This window comes from Oncorhynchus mykiss, chromosome 13, assembly GCF_057628025.1.
Source record: "Oncorhynchus mykiss isolate SJ-2025 chromosome 13, ASM5762802v1, whole genome shotgun sequence".
NCBI classification, from domain to species: domain Eukaryota; kingdom Metazoa; phylum Chordata; class Actinopteri; order Salmoniformes; family Salmonidae; genus Oncorhynchus; species Oncorhynchus mykiss.
Genome location: NC_143034.1, coordinates 58513062 through 58518404, shown reverse-complemented (window position 1 = coordinate 58518404; position 5343 = coordinate 58513062). Strand labels below are relative to the sequence as shown.

The window sequence follows — 5343 nt, the reverse complement described above, 5'->3', positions numbered from 1 at the left end:
CACCACTGTTTTAAACCGCTTCTATTTGAGCGGGTTGAAATGAGTCTGGACATTCTCCTCTGACCTCTCTCATAAACAAGGTGTTTTGCCCACAGAACTGCCGCTCCCTGAATGTGTTTTGTTTATCTCACCATTCTCTGTAAACTCTAGAGACTGTAGTGCGTAAAAATCCCAGGAGGGCAGCTGTTTCTGAGATGCTGGAACCACCATGTGTGGCACCTTGCCCGTTCTAATGTTTGGTCGAACAACAACTAAAGCTCTCTATACTCTATATACTGAGTTGCAGGCAGCCACATGATACGCTGTTCGAAGGAGCTATTTGTGTTAACATGCAGGTGTACCTAATAAAGTGGTCGGTGAGTGTATGTATGCAGGCCCTTGTCATTTATTTTCCAATACTGCCAACTCGTTACTGACGATTGATTTCACATTGTGGTACGAATATATAGTGAAATGAGTGGTATCCACCTACAACAACACAGAGATAACATGGAACCGGCAGGTGATCCAGGTCACAATAGAGGTCAAGCAGTGGGAGGAGGAAGACGAGGAAGACGTGGTAGTCAAAGGAATGGCAGGGGACAAGCACCCCTTCTGAGAGGTGGTCGTGGGCCTCGTTTGAGAGGTGTGGGGGAACGTGGTAGAGGACAAGGCCAAGGACCAAGACAGTGGCAGCAACAGCAGAGAGTGTCCAATGAAATCCGAGCAATAGTTGTAGACCATGTCGTAAATCATGGCACGACAATGACTGAGGCAGCTACAATGATTCAACCAAACCTCAGAAGATCAACAGTGGCCTCAATCATCAGAACTTTCCGCAATGAGAACCGGTAAGTCTTCAGTATGCGCTAAACATTAGGCTACTCTCAATTGTCAAATGACTGTATACTGCATGCCAATGTGTACCACAGAGTAGGTGATGTGACTAAATGTGTTCTTACTGTCATTTTCCCTGCAGAATATAGACTAGGCCAAATAGGGGAGGCAGAGGCAAAATTCTGACTGACCAACAAGAACGGGCTGTGGTTAATTTGGTTCGGGACCGAAATTATATTTACCTTACAGAAATTGGACAATGACGACATGTTCAGCAATGTGGAAGCCATAAGTTTGCTGACTATTGCCTGCATGCTGAAAAGGCACCAAGTGTCTCTAAAACAGCCTTACTGTGTGCCTTTTGAAAGAAATGCAGACAGAATGAAGCAACTGAGGCGTGTTCAGTTTCAAGATGCCTGTTGTGAAAAATTCCCCAAAAATGCCACATCATTGTAATCAACAATTCTCAGCATAAAATAAGCTTGTATGCTGTTGATGTCCTGATATTCATCTCTAGTCCCGAGACTTCAATTACAGCTCTTATTAATATTATTGAATTATTCAGCGAATTCTCAGGCTACAAGAGTAACCTAACTAAGTCAGAGGCTATGCCACTTGGTAGCCTACACTCTGTACCTAATACTTCTCCCCCCTTTCCTTTTAAATGGTCTCCCTCAGGTTTCATGTATCTGGGTATATTTGTAACTCCTAAATTCCAGCAAATGTACAAAGCCAATTTTGTTCCCTTGTTTGATACAATAAGACAGGATCTGGAGCGCTGGAAATCTCTCCCGATTTCTTGGTTGGGTAGAATATCCCTCTTGAAAATGAACATTTTACCTAGACTACTTTACCCAATCCAAATGATCCCAGTATTACTCTCCAATAAGGTAATAAAGGATGTAAATGGATGGCTAAGTTCCTTTATATGGAGTAAACGCAAGCCAAGACTTAAGATGGCAATATTGCAGCTGCCAAGTTCTATGGGCGGCTTGGACCTGCCCAATATCAGGTTCTATCAATGGTGTGCCCACCTTTGTTATATTTCTGACTGGATCACAAATGATGACTCCTCTATTTGGTTAGACATTGAGACTTCTCTTTCAAAATACCCCTTACAGGATCTTTTATTTTTCAGAAGTTTCAAGTCTGTAGAAGATCACTGCAATAATCCCGTTACACTTAACACACTCAAAGTATGGAGGTCAGTTCAACGCTTCCTGGGAAGGTCCAAACTAACCTCTGCTCTTACCCCAATTCTTAACAACCCAGATTTCAGTCCAGGATTGCTGGATGCTGGCTTTAACTTTTGGCTTAATAAGGGCAAACGCAGGCTAAATGACTTATTTGCTGATAAGATTTTGTTGTCATTTGAGCAGATGGTCGAGAAATATCGACTCCCAAAGCAGGACTCTTTCCGCTTCCTACAAGTAAGACATTATATTCGGAAGAGCACCACCTTAATTGGTAACCCTGATGTGTCTGTCATTGAAAGAATGCTTTTTTTTTCCCACAAAGGAAAATGTCTGTAAGTCTGTTTTATGATACTTTAAGGTCCTTTTCCGCTGTCAACACACAGAGGGTGAAACAAGTGTGGGAGAAAGAATTGTCTGTTACTATTGACAAAGAGATGTGGGAGGACATTTGGAGATATGCAAAAACAATATCTATATGTAATCGTACTAGAGCAATCCAATTAAGAATAATACACAGATTGCATATATCCCCAAATCGCAGACATGCTTTTAGCCCCACTTCCTCTTCCCTCAGTGTCTTAAATGCAAAACTGATACAGACACCCTAACACATTGTTTATGGTCATGTACCAAAATACAAAGATACTGGTCTGGTGTTCTGCAAGAAATTGAAAAGATCCTAGGGGTTGATCTAGAATTGGACCCAGTTTCTTTACTGTTAGGTCTCCCTAGTAGGCATGTTACTTCTGTGGGTAAAAGGAGGCTTTACAACATCCTTACCTTCGCAGCGAGGAAAAACATCCTTTTACAGTGGATTAGTGATAAGGTTCCTTCTATTAAAGATTGGCATAAGATACTATTTGAATGGGTGCCTCTGGAATATCTGACATGTACATTGCATTCTAAAACAGACCAGTTCTACAAAGTATGGGAACCTTATCTAAATTACCTAGAACCTGAGGTATCAGCTATTATGCTGCAAGGATTCTCGTAGAATGGCGGGGATCTATGTATTTCAGAACTACACTGTACGTTCCATGTGTGGAACCTAACCTCTTGGTTTAAACTGAGCATTTTTGTTTAATTTCTGTTTGTATGTTTGTTTAAAATGTATGTATTGAGGGACGCAATGATGGTGATGGGGTGAGAGAAGCACCGAACGGGAAGAGGAAAATGGTGTACATATGTATGGGTGTGTATGTGTGTGTGTGCGTACGCGTACGCGTATATGTGTGTATATGCATGAGTGTATGTATATGTATGGGTGTGTGTATGTATGTGTGTATGTACATGTGTGTATATATATATATATATATATATATATATATATATACAGTGCCTTGCGAAAGTATTCGGCCCCCTTGAACTTTGCGACCTTTTGCCACATTTCAGGCTTCAAACATAAAGATATAAAACTGTATTTTTTTGTGAAGAATCAACAACAAGTGGGACACAATCATGAAGTGGAACGACATTTATTGGATATTTCAAACTTTTTTAACAAATCAAAAACTGAAAAATTGGGAGGGGCAAAATTATTCATCCCCTTTACTTTCAGTGCAAAAAACTCTCTCCAGAAGTTCAGTGAGGATCTCTGAATGATCCAATGTTGACCTAAATGACTAATGATGATAAATACAATCCACCTGTGTGTAATCAAGTCTCCGTATAAATGCACCTGCACTGTGATAGTCTCAGAGGTCAGTTAAAAGCGCAGAGAACATCATGAAGAACAAGGAACACACCAGGCAGGTCCGAGATACTGTTGTGAAGAAGTTTAAAGCCGAATTTGGATACAAAAAGATTTCCCAAGCTTTAAACATGCCAAGGAGCACTGTGCAAGCGATAATATTGAAATGGAAGGAGTATTAGACCACTGCAAATCTACCAAGACCTGGCCGTCCCTCTAAACTTTCAGCTCATACAAGGAGAAGACTGATCAGAGATGCAGCCAAGAGGCCCATGATCACTCTGGATGAACTGCAGAGATCTACAGCTGAGGTGGGAGACTCTGTCCATAGGACAACAATCAGTTGTATATTGCACAAATCTGGCCTTTATGGAAGAGTGGCAAGAAGAAAGCCATTTCTTAAAGATATCCATAAAAAGTGTTGTTTAAAGTTTGCCACAAGCCACCTGGGAGACACACCAAACATGTGGAAGAAGGTGCTCTGGTCAAATGAAACCAAAATTGAACTTTTTGGCAACAATGCAAAACGTTATGTTTGGCGTAAAAGCAACACAGCTGAACACACCATCCCCACTGTCAAACATGGTGGTGGCAGCATCATGGTTTGGGCCTGCTTTTCTTCAGCAGGGACAGGGAACATGGTTAAAATTGATGGGAAGATGGATGGAGCCAAATACAGGACCATTCTGGAAGAAAACCTGATGGAGTCTGCAAAAGACCTGAGACTGGGACGGAGATTTGTCTTCCAACAAGACAATGATCCAAAACATAAAGCAAAATCTACAATGGAATGGTTCAAAAATAAACATATCCAGGTGTTAGAATGGCCAAGTCAAAGTCCAGACCTGAATCCAATCGAGAATCTGTGGAAAGAACTGAAAACTGCTGTTCACAAATGCTCTCCATCCAACCTCACTGAGCTCAAGCTGTTTTGCAAGGAGGAATGGTAAAAAATGTCAGTCTCTCGATGTGCAAAACTGATAGAGACATACCCCAAGCGACTTACAGCTGTAATCGCAGCAAAAGGTGGCGCTACAAAGTATTAACTTAAGGGGGCTGAATAATTTTGCACGCCCAATTTTTCAGTTTTTGATTTGTTAAAAAGTTTGAAATATCCAATAAATGTCGTTCCACTTCATGATTGTGTCCCACTTGTTGTTGATTCTTCACAAAAAAATACAGTTTTATATCTTTATGTTTGAAGCCTGAAATGTGGCAAAAGGTTGCAAAGTTCAAGGGGGCCGAATACTTTCGCAAGGCACTGTATATATACACGTGTAGATATGTGTAAGTGGGTGCTGTTTTTCTTGTTTTTTTCTGTGTGCTTTGTCTCTGTTGTTGTATCTCTTAATATGGGTGAAAATTGTGAAATTCCAATAAAAATACTGTTAAAAAAATATATCTTTCCAAAATGTATTTTTAGAGGGTGATGGAGCTGGATGCTGACGAAAACCATCACAAATTCCTCTTTTTGAATGAGGCAGGCTTCAACCTGGCCAAGACAAGGAGGAGAGGTCAGAATTTTGTTGGCCAGCGGGAAACCAACCAAGTACCTTGACAACGTGGGGCCAACATCGCCATGTGTGCGGCTATATTTGAAGATGGTGTGGTGGGACGCAGACCTTGTATTGGATCATATAA

The 5343-nt window shown here is 41.1% G+C and overlaps 1 pseudogene; it reads left to right on the top strand.

Annotated features, from left to right (window-relative positions):
* Positions 1 to 471: 471 nt before the first annotated feature.
* LOC149978941 (uncharacterized) lies at positions 472 to 5343 on the top strand (annotated as a pseudogene).